Source organism: Mixophyes fleayi, chromosome 11 (assembly GCF_038048845.1).
Source record: "Mixophyes fleayi isolate aMixFle1 chromosome 11, aMixFle1.hap1, whole genome shotgun sequence".
Lineage (NCBI taxonomy): Eukaryota > Metazoa > Chordata > Amphibia > Anura > Limnodynastidae > Mixophyes > Mixophyes fleayi.
The window spans coordinates 91370889-91383289 of NC_134412.1; the positions used below are offsets into that span (position 1 = coordinate 91370889).

Below are 12401 nucleotides of genomic sequence, written 5' to 3' on the forward strand. Positions count from 1 at the left end.
GCATCTTTGTATCGCTCTAGTCTTCAAGGGGAAGTTACCCTTATAAATGATTGTACAGCTTTACAGACATGATATCTTACCTGCTACAATCTGCCTGTTTTTCCAAATCTATGTTTCCTCATAATGAAACCACAGTAATATTCTTAGGATGTATAATTACTGCAGTCTTGGATGTCACTGCCACCACTTCCTGTCTCTGAGCATGGTTTTATTTTATTTTTATTTCTTTTGTCAAGTTTTTCTGATTCCTTTGTCACTGACTTTTGTAGCGTTGTAATGGAACATGATCATATACTAGAAACTATAAGGGCTCTCCTACCACATCCTTTTAAATTATTTTGTTTTGCTGATCTGTCAGAAGAAATAGCTCTTTATTGAATCAGAAACTATACATATATTAGAAGGGATGTCTGGTAGAATGTCACAGAGGATGCCTTACTTAGAGTTTGAATTAGGTACGTTGATAGATATTCCTCCTTCTGATTAATGGCAGATTTGTATATTAGAACCTTATAATGTGTTTGTTATTTATGTTTCGCCATATATCCTCTTTCCTTGCCTGTTTCATGTGTGTTATCTCCTCCCCAAGTCTGGCACGGATTCCTCTAGTACTATTTGGATTCTCCTTTCTGGCCAAGCACAGGTGTCTTAGAAAATAACCGGGCGTGGGAATAATAAAAAAGAGCATTCATTTTTGCTAATCTGTATTTATAGTAAATAAATGGGAAGAAATCAGTTTGGAATTTACGTTCCACCCAATCCTGCCTTGTGCAAGACCGTCCAGGTCTAGAGACAGAAGGAACATTTCATGTTTTGTGTAGCCCATCCCAAGTCTTTGTTCCTCTGTGTTTCATGTCACCGCCTTCCCTGTCCTCCTGAGAGTCTGCCATAAAGTTTTGAGGATTTTTCTCTTTAAAAAGGAAAAAAAAAATCTGTAGAAAGAAACATCTACGATTAATATAAGTGAGGTGGTCGATTCTGTTGTGTTTCGGGTTATGGTAACACCATCTATGCACAAATTATGAATCAAATTTTGCTCATCCCTAAGTATCCCGAAACTCAGATTAAACCATAAATCGCACTGTTTATGTAGTATACTGTCTTGAGGCCATGGAGCTGCAGAATTATATTCTATATGCATTGATGTTGGGTTGATGTTGGTATTGTTTTGTAGTTGTGTCTGTATTTTGTTATTGATGGACAAAGCAGTGTTGCTGCATTACCCATTGTGTCGAATTTAAGTAGGCAATAGGCCCTTTTATTATTAACTCTTCATTTTCTTCATGTCCGTATGTCCCTAGTTATGGAAGTGAGCGGGGACAGAACCGCCTGTAGCCAATCAGATCGTCTACACGTTCACAACAGCACAGCGTGTTTCAGGAGGGTGCTGAGTTTGTAAGAGGCAGTGACCTGTGCACATGTTATGTTGATGAGGACAGGGTCAGTGACAGTCACATAATGTGAGGAGGGGAATGGAGGCAGCAGGAAGCCACAGATTGCGAGTTATATAGTGGAAGGAGCAGAGTCCTCCAGCAGCACAGAGTGATGTGAGACTCCTGTCACACTAATGAACAAAAATTGTAGCTGAAATTGCACTTCTACACTGAAAAGTGAAACAGTAAATTTAATCAAAATGACGCATTATTTACTAATGCTAATGAAGTAAAGTGCAAAGTTTTAATTAAGTTTCATTTTACACAACATACTTATAAATCATATTTGGATGATACCCTCCCCTTGTCCTGCAGTACTGTGTCCATGAGTCATCTAGTACTCAGTGACATAATATAATAATTCTGGTAGTAAAAGTATAAATTGAATTCTTAGTAATAATTAACCACTTTATTCAGATTAAAATAACAATTTTGACGAGCATCGTGGTCTCATAAATATTTTATTTGTTTATTATTCAAAATTGCACAATATCAGGATTTTGTCCTTTCTATGGTGTTTGTATGTTGACCTTGTTTGTGACTAATAAGCATCAACATAATTTTGTTTATCATAGTCTGCTGTTAAATGTAATAAAATTCAAGATATGTTTATTTGAAACCTCGAACTTTGTTTTAGCAAATGACATCCTCTCCTTTTTGGCTTAAAATGACCACATCCTCCTCCCACAAGGGAAACAATAGGTATGTAGTGACCAAGGAATAGAGTGGACTTTGTGCTATGAGCCAGTGTTCTTGAGTATGTGTCTTATTAATTCCCCAGAATAGGCCGCACATTCATGAAAGTTGGTTCAGTCCATAAAATGACGGCTTACACTCCATATCCCGGCTCTCAGGCAAGAAAGTGAATATGAATTAAAGTTTCTGTTTAAACTTCACAATCATTTGAGCAGGTTGCAATAATTAAAATGTCCTTTATCGCACACATGTGTTCTGATAGTAGACTCTGCGTGGCCGGTCGTCGCTGACCGCATGCACAAAGCGTTCCTCCATCCACATAGAAGCGCGTGTTAATATCCACCGTGACTGTAGCGCAGCTTGCACGGCGCACTTCCAGTTCTAGGTCGTTATGAGACGGTTTCAATGGTTATCCAAATAGTTCTCTATTAGAATAAACCTATTTTTCACTTAATTCCTTGTTCTGCAGTACTCTTGTAGGTGAGTATTTTAGCTTTTTCCTAATACTGGACGTATTAAATTTGAGTTATTAAAGTGCAAACAGGAAGGGCTTTTTTTTTCTTCAAAATGTTCGTATGTAGGATATTCAAAACAGGGATTGTCATGGAAACGCCACAATATTTGCTTAAAATGACACAAGGTCTCTTGGTAGCTGTGTTGACATATTTGGCTCCATTTTTGGCTGTGTCCCTATCTGGAATGGATCTTAAACAGTTACCCTTTGTTATTTAACAATTAGCCGCTTTTCCTCAACTCCACCGCTTTGTCACTAATTTCTTAAAAGTGGAACGAGTTCAGGATTCGTTTATTAACAACATGGAAAAAAAAAAATGCTGTTAGTCGCTTTAATTTTACAGTGTAAAGGAAACAAGATTGTGTTCTATAAATTCCACAAACTGTAGGTTTACAACACCTTATAATACAGTGGCAGCAGGAATGCTGAGATATTTCATAAAACCTCTTTTTCACAAGTTTCTTGAGGTAAATATTGATTAGAAAAATTCTGTCAGTTCTGGACTTTGACTGGTGTCAAGGTAGAAAGATGTAAAATATGATTATACTGTCCCTATAATGACGCAAGAGAATCTTCTTACGAGGAGCTGATAGCAAACCAGCAAATTATTGTAGATATGTACTGAGCTGTTATATTGTTGGAAACTACAACTGCATCCATTTACTGTGTGTTTCTATAAGACAAAATGTTTAGACAATTAGACATAACTCTTTATGGTAAATATACAATTAGCCGTCCTTTTCACATTTAATTCTGAGTTCAAATCAGGTTAGTCCGTTCACATCCCTTTGAAGAAGGGGTGGACATCCGCACATGTCCGAGCAGAATAGGGGAAGTAATGCTTGGGGTTACCATACACAGCGTGTGCTACCCGTGAGACTACAAGTCCCAGAATATGCTGCCAGCCACAGGCTCTACATGCAACGTCATGTCTAAATACTTCCTGCCTCTCCCGCTCAGTCCCCCCAATCAAATCAACCTGACCATAGTTTTACCCTCAGATTTAGCAAATCGTACAAAGAGAATAAGTGTTTCACTAAGACTGGGGTATTTGTATTATGTTGTTATTTCTTATTTTACACACAACTGTCACAGACAAAATCAATCCATGTCCAGTTTATAATTCTAATACTTACTACCTCGCCCAATTCAGCCATTGTACAGCTAATACACTAGTGCGAATTCTGTCTTCTGCCCACAATGACACCATATTGTTCCTATCCAGCTAATATGATTGGGCAGTTTGGATAAGCAGCCTCCGCTTCTGCACTGAGCTTGTGTTGTAAATTACCCCCTGTGTGTGTTCAGCTTTTACTAAAAATACATATGGTGCCATTTGTAAAATGTAAACCATGTCCCAATATAAAATATCATACCCATGAATTATTGAAAGACAGGCCTACTTAAAATGTATTTGTTTGCGATTAATTGGCTTTAATGGTTGTGCACTAAACACAGCTGCCTCCATGTTTTCTAGTTGGATGAGGGGACAAATGGACACATTTTACAAGAGGTATACAATATATGACCTGTATCTCATTTGTGCTTTTGTGTAGAAATCCATTAAAGCCAATCCATATTAATAAAGACAGCAAAGAGCGCAGTAGGACGTGTCACGAGTTGGAATGGACATCTTTCCTGCAGCATATTATTTACAAGGTAAGGCCATTTTTACCTACTAATTTACAAGATATATTTGTGGATTGTATAATTGCCAATGTAATGTAACTGTATCCTTACACTTTGTAGATTAAACACAGAAACAGATAGCCTCTATGTTGTTTCACGTTTGTTTATAAATTACCTAATGTTCTGCATACATTATTCTTGCTTTACTTCATAACATGTTATCTTTAAACCAGGTTTAAGGCGCACCTGTCGCCAACAGAGAGCGGAGGAAGCCATGTTGTGTTCTGGAACAGTATTGGTTAGAAAGCAGATTATTACTGTACATGGAGTCAGAGAACTCATTAGTCCAGTCCACAGAATGGGGCCTCCGCTCTGTGTGGGCCACACGTGTACTGCACTCCCAGCATTGTTACTGATATAGTATAATAGATCCTAGGGTGTGTGTATTAAATCTTAGGGACACACCATCAGCAACATTGTGTATTATTAATGTTTATATTCAAATATTATGGAAGGTACGGTGTCTATATTGTGTGGTCAAAAGTTTATATGACCGTTTAAAATGTATTTCGTTTAAGCTGCAGCTATTCTCTCTTTCTATCTTTCTTCATTACTTGTTTTCACCTCTTCCTCTCTCCTCCTCTCTTTCTCCTTGTCCCTCTCTTACCCTCCCCCTGTCATGCTTTTTCTTTCTTCTTCTCTTCATTCGTCTATCTCCCTCTTCCTCTTTTTTGCCCCTCACATTCTTCCTTTCTTCCTCCTCATTTTTTTTGTACTTTCCCCCATCTTTTTCCCACTTACTTTCTCTCTTCCCCATTTCCTTTCTTTCCCTCTTTCAGTTCTCATTTTTTTTCCTCTTCATTCATCTTTTTTTTTTTTTTTTTTCTTCTCCTTCTCCTTTATCCACTGTCTCTCTCTTCCCTCTTTCTCTGTCGCGTTCTATCTCTTTTTCTTCTCTATTTACTTCTCTCTCTTCCGCTCTATACTTTTCCACTTCTTTTTCCCTCTCTCTTTGTCTCACACATACTACTTCTTCATTCCTTTTTTTTTTACTCTTCCTTTTTTCCCTTCTCTTTCTATTTTTTTTTCTTCTCTGTTTCTTTGTTCTTTTTTTCTTCTCTTTCACACTGTTCTTTTTTCTTCTTTTTACCATCCTATCCATATCTCTCCCTTAATCCTTTTTCCTTCTCCCACTTTTCCTTACTCTGTTTCTCTTCCTGATTTTCTCTCCTTTTACGTCTATATTTTTCCCCCACTTCCAAACACCTCGCTTTCTTTATTATCTTTCTCTCCCCCACTATTTTCTGTTATTTCTCTCTCTTTTTCTGTCTTCCACTCTTTGTCTCTATTCATTTGACTTTTTTCCCTTCAATTAGCTGCAAAGTGTTTCTGGAACTTCCATGAGACACTTCGCGGAAGATATTTAACAAAAATCTCCGCTTATTTTTGGGGTTCAGGGGAAAAATTAGCGTAAATGCCGCCAATGTGCGTGGTGGGATGTCCGCGCCTCATCGCTGGCAATTGAATTTCCACCATAGTGTTGTGTTGGTAGCCTCAGCAAATGAACAATGTTACCAGGTGAGAAGTGACTGCTGTGTGATTTGCGGTACAGACACAATGATTCCACACCCATAAACCAGAAACATATTTATTGTGTTTTAATTTGAACAATACATTTTTCTATACAATTAAACAAATCATAACTAAAATGTGCACTTTACTTATTATGGTCCATTCACTCTCTGTTCACCTGATCAGAACTGGATAGTTTGTGCGATAGAACTTGTGACTCTACCCTGAGAACATCACTGCTTGTAGCAGCCGGCCCTGGCCCCATCTAGGACTGAAAGGGCACATTACCAAGCATACAATCCCCATTTTGGGATTTGATGAGTTCTCTGTCTTGTCTGGTACTCGTGTGTTCTAGATGGCTATATACAGCAGTACATTTTCTATATGAAATAATTACATCTGAAGCTTCACTTTCAATGGCTTGGTTTTTTTTGGGGTTTTTTTTTAAATACAAAATCTACCGGATTGTCCATTCTTCCCAACCTCCCTTAAAATCATCTCTGGTTTGTCTCTTGAGTGGTGTCAGCACTTTTAAAATCCAAAACCTCTTCCATGCTCGAGCACTAAATCACATTGATAGGCAGTCACTAAAACATTCGTTCCCCGCCAGAGTCGCATCTGATAATCTATCCATTTGTAAGTATTAAATCTAATATTACTTCCTTTAGCATTCACTGTGACCACACAGCCCCCTCTTCGCTTGACATCCACAAATCCTCATTTCTGGCCGATCCAACTACTGGAACATGACATGTTATATAATTACTAAGTCATGTTTGTCTACTTGTGTACTTTAGCTATATTTTCCTCAAATGTAATAATCACAGTAATACATTATAAGAGTATTAGAAGTCAATGAACAGTTCTCTGGTGGTATGAGGCTCAGTGTAGTTAGTATATAGGGTATGTATGTTATTCCTGATTAATACCATAGTGATGATGTCACCTCTCATTGATTATAATAGAACAATATAACGCTATTAATCTTGTTAAGGAGGAATGTCTACTCTGCTATGGATTCTAAGGATAACAGAAGTCACTGTCACAGGATTTATTTAAAAAAACCCAAACTAGTTTCTTCATGAAGTTAAATGTTACCCCCACGCTGCCCTCATTTTACCCCTGAAATGCCTGCTGAGTACACACTCATTAGGATATCTGTGCCCCCTTTAGATCAAAACCCCACCCTGATGTGCAAGTTTCCAAATAGCTATTTTTTTTTAATCAAATTTAAGTTTTTAGCAAATATTTTCTATATAGATCTTTTTTTTCTTGTCTTAAAATCCATGTCAGACCTGAGGAAAGGAACATCGTAATCATTAAATTGGCACATTTGGCTTTAGAAGAACAGCCACTTCAATCATTAAAAATTGATTGACCCAATGTAACCTTTGGTTTCCAAGTCAGGGAACTTGGGGGTCAGTTTAATGAGGCTCCTGCTGGGAGGTGGTTTTGCTTTTATTGGACGACACTTAAACATGACTGGGCAGATAATCGTCCAGATCTCTGTGCTGAGCAGTCCGCCGGCACGCTGCATCTGTCAGTCACTAATCTCTTCAAATTACACCTCGTTTCTAGAAATTACAGCAAGGCTATGAATTATGAATGAAAGCCGGGATGCAGTTCTCTAGTCTAAAAGAAATATATGAAAATCATTTTGGAGGTTGCCTGTACCGCAGTTCCCCTGTATAACGCTCACCCGTCACTCGGACAAGTTTCATACTGAGCTGATAGGGAAGACTGCCCATCTGCGGTCCGAACGAACAATAAAAGTACAGAGACCTGTTGCTTTGTTTTACTGGCACATGACTTCTCTATGTGTCCTGATCTAAGCAGCTTATTAATGAACATTGGTTCATCATAAAATCTGGAGAGGTGCAAGTTGGCTGCGATCATTCACACCAGAAAATGAAGAGTTAAAAAAACTTAATATACAAAATACACCCATTTGTGTGACAGCTATTATTTATTTTAAATCTTGCATTGATTTATTACTTTCATATATTCCCATAGCTGATTTTTACGCTTCAACTCCTTGGTGTAACGAAGTTAGAGCAGTCGCCTTTTGTACTCCTGACTTTATCAGATCCATGTGGTTTCCTGTTTCATGCCCTGCAGTACAGGAAGGACTGTGTGTGCAGAAATATTCTTCCTCCACAGACCTGTTGTCTCATGGGCAGACTTGTCCTGTAAATGTTTACTGGCTTTCCTGCCGAGCTACTTGTGGTTCAGACTTTTATATATTAATCAGAGATGGGATTAATGGGAGACAGCTGCAGACATTTATCTGGCTTGTCAGCCATCCCTGCAGTTAGGGCTTCCGGTGTCGTCCTGGCTGGCGGCAGGAAGTGAGAGCTGGTCATGGATAGGGGTTGGCATGTCGCATCCATCTGTTCTGGAGCTGACAAACAACCCATCCATATTGTTAACATATTGGCTACCATATGGACTGGTTAGCTCTCCAGGAACGCATGGGAGAGTAGACCTCCAAAAGTGGCAGCCGAGAGCGTGAAGGACAGGTTGAGAAGAGCTCAGGGGCCTTGCAACGTGTAAGGCTGCTCTTACTGCATTCGCTGCAGGCTTTTTATTTAGTGCGTCTCCTGTGTTCCTGGGCCTGCGTTGGATCATTGACCTTCATGTGTAAACGGACTGGACAGTTGTAAGTCCATCCTTCAGGGCTCCACTGAAGTGTTGTCAGCTGTGCTCTCGCAGGCTGCCAACAGCCACACAGATAAAGAGACGACACAATAACTAAGGATGGGGTTTGTTGAATGTCATGTTCAGGATCAGAGACTGGTTCAGGGAGAAATCGACTTACTGCCATGTATAGGATGGTGGTATTCATTCCTCTCCCTGCTCCCAGGAAGGTGCAGTAATCCAGCAGTCACGTTTCCTGGGCACAGTATGTGTTGTAGCTTGGATTTCTACATATAGCAGAATTGGTAGAAAAAACATTAGATACATTAGTGATCTTACTAAAATTGGCAAAATCACAAAGAAATAAAATTAGTACTTGTCTTAAGATCGTGGTTGGGGTTGAGTTATTAAGAAGAGTAAAGCATATAAAAGGAGAAATATTGCACCTGGGCAAAACCATGTTGCATTGAAGGGGGAGGTAAATTTAAAATGTGGGGACAGATTTATAGTTGGGCATGTCCTAGGTCAACTTTAAATTTCATTGTAAAATTAAAGCTATAAAGTATCTGTGTGCTAAATGAAAAAAAAAACAACCAGTATTTAACATGTGCATAATAATAAACTCATGTGCACCCCTTGCATTGTAACATGGTTTGTCCAAGAGCAAACTTACTCCTTTTTTTCTTTTTTTTGCTGTGTTCTCCTTAATGGCTCAGGCCCGTTATGACTTTGTCCTCATCCTATCACAAAAACATTGAGGAGGAGTTTGGAGAGTGTACATGAAAGGGTCTATTGACTGCTTAGAGTGGAGGCAGTTTGTGGAAGGGTATTTATAGGGAATGTACATAATCCGTTCACCAGGAGTCGGTGACATCACCGCGGCACATATAGGCAGTCGTTCTGTCAGATGATGTCATGAGACTGCAGCCTATACATTTACCATTTGACCTGGCTTGTCATTTTGGGACATCACTAAATGAAGTCATTTGCCCTTTAAGTTGTCAGTGGATTATCCTGGGAGAGTTGGAATATACGGAGCTGTAGACCTGCAGCCACAATCCACAGCGCTTGTTGTTCTGTACACCCTTCAACCTGGACAAACATTCCTGTGTCTGTCACGTTTATGACAATATACCACAACCCTAATTATATAAACTAAATGCACAGAGCGGCATTCCAGCCCGATTGGTGTTGAATATTATGATCTGTCCCATATATTAAGAGCCTCAGCAAACTAATCACTCTGTTATGTTTAATTAAAAAAAGAACAAGTTTAACTTGTTTCCCTGCACACCTGATAATTTGACAAAGTTTCCATGATATCTTGTTATGTAAATGTTCAGATCATTCCATGCAAAACAACACATGTCCCAATTTTTATAAATTTATGATTGTGTACTTTGATCAATTTAAATGTAAAAAAAAATCTGCAATTCAGGTTTGGCATTAACTAGCATTTATTGCCTGGGTTGGGTTAAATTCCTCTTTCCTCAGCTATTAATTACTTTTCACATGTATAATAAATATTACACCACTCCTTCTTGCCTGACAATGTGATGGCAAATACCTAGCTGCCGTCACCTGTTCATACGCCGCCTTTTCTAGTGTATGTAAAACAATTCTACGTGGAGACCAAGCTGCTCATTAGTGACATTCAATTCCTGCTTTCCAGATTAACTTGTAATATGCCTCGAACTTACTTTAAAAATTGCTCAAAATTTTTAAATCAATTTTATTATCCTTCGTGTAGTATATTTAGAAACACTCATGGTGAGTGCTGACGATGGCTGCTGGTGAGGCCACTGCGATGACATAAGGATAACACAAATGTCGGCCTGACCTCCCAGCCCCCACCCTGTGAAGGACTATGAAATAACATTACTCCATATTGTTAGGAACATAATCTACAGTATAAATCATGCTGTGTGGCAGGTGTACTATGTTCTGTGGTGACATAATTGTTTATAACCAGGTGCGGGTGTAACAGCAGCGCAAGATAATAACCAGGTGAGGGTGTAACAGCAGTGCAAGATAATAACCAGGTGAGGGTGTAACAGCAGCACAAGATAATAACCAGGTGAGGGTGTAACAGCAGCACAAGATAATAACCAGGTGAGGGTGTAACAGCAGTGCAAGATAATAACCAGGTGCGGGTGTAACAGTGCAAGATCATAACCAGGTGAGGGTGTAACAGTGCAAGATAATAACCAGGTGCCGGTGTAACAGTGCAAGATAATAACCAGGTGCGGGTGTAACAGCAGCACAAGATAATAACCAGGTGCGGGTGTAACAGCAGCACAAGGTAATAACCAGGTGCGGGTGTAACAGCAGCACAAGATAATAACCAGGTGCGGGTGTAACAGTGCAAGATCATAACCAGGTGAGGGTGTAACAGTGCAAAATAATAACCAGGTGAGGGTGTAACAGTGCAAGATAATAACCAGGTGAGGGTGTAACAGCAGCACAAGATAATAACCAGGTGCGGGTGTAACAGCAGCACAAGATAATAACCAGGTGCGGGTGCAGCAGTACAAGGTGTTTGGGAGTTAGTTAATCTACAGTGTACACCTCTGCTTTTCGGTAGTCCGGCCAATCTGATCAGCTCTTTAGGATAGTTAGTAATTTTCTGCAGGATGATGTCATGAAAAGGTTAAAGCCAGCTAAGTAAGCACAGACCCCCCCATCCCCCCCGTCATGTTTTGTCTGAAGTCAGACTGACCGCATGGTCTTCTCAGGCCGATTTGCTTTAGCTAATTAGTAATCTGACAAGAGCTGCCCAAGGGATTAGCTGCTTATCTGAACAGGACCAAACTCTGGCAAATGAGCCCCTCTTCTCCCCCCCGGGGACCAGCAGGTGACTTTGGGGGACGTACAATTGGAAAAAAACGGATAGAGACTTTAAATTAAATTGATAAACCTCTTTGATTGGGGGAATATGAGGAAGTGGAGGGATTTACAGGATGTAAATATATCTGTCTAGGAGAGGAAATCAGGGTGAAAAGATGCGCAGAGGGAAAGTTGAAAATGTGGGTGATTTGTCGCTTACCGTTGTGCATCGGAGCGGACAGGGAAAATCCCTGAGCCATTGTCCAAGCATCTCCTGTTTTACTTCTGTTCACTGATTTGTGTAAATCTGCTGTGTAAAATAAAATGTACTGAAGTCTTAACCCTTGTCCTCAAGAATTCCCAATTCCAGCAAGTAACATTCTCCACCGTTCCGGATAAATCACAGACGTGTCTTTATTGTTGTAACGTTACCTTAAAACACTCTCTGTCTGAGGACAAAAATTGTTAAACACTGGCTTAATCTGCCTTATACGTCGCTGCAGTAGTCTGCCCTAACTATTCCAAGTTCACAATCTGACTAAAATAGCATATACATACATTTATACATACATACATACACAGACATATATATTTATAAATATATATCTATATACATATGTACATATATATGTGTGTGTATGTGTGTGTGTGTGTCGGTGTATCTCTCTTTCTCTCTCACTCTCTCTCTCTCTACATGATTGAGATAGATAGATAGATATATATATATATATATATATATATATATATATATATATATATATATATATATATATATATATATATATATATATATATATATAACCAGTTTCATACATCATTATCTTCTCTTGTATGTAGAGCTTCTTAAAGTGCTTTCAACCATGTCATATTGTTACAGTATTAGTGACTTTCAGACGTAAAGTAAAATGGAAACGTTACACTAAATAATACAATTGTGTGTTCCACTTCCTGGAGACTTAGGTTGGTTATATGTCATTAAGCGGGGGTCTTACACAGAACCTCACATACAATCGTGGTACTGAGAAATTGGTCAGCCAAGAGAACATTGTGTTCTGGGGTCTGAGAGCAACAGTCCCACATAGCTCTGAAACAGC

The 12401-nt window shown here is 39.1% G+C and overlaps 1 protein-coding gene across 2 annotated transcripts in view; it reads left to right on the plus strand.

Moving 5' to 3' along the window:
- Window positions 1-4199: 4199 nt before the first annotated feature.
- Window positions 4200-12401, plus strand: part of CASZ1 (castor zinc finger 1) — a 129587-nt gene continuing 121385 nt past the window's right edge. For both annotated transcript variants that reach the window (XM_075190243.1, XM_075190242.1), the window contains exon 1: window positions 4200-4302. The gene's annotated coding sequence lies outside the window, so the exon portion shown is untranslated. The remainder of the gene's footprint in view (window positions 4303-12401) is intronic.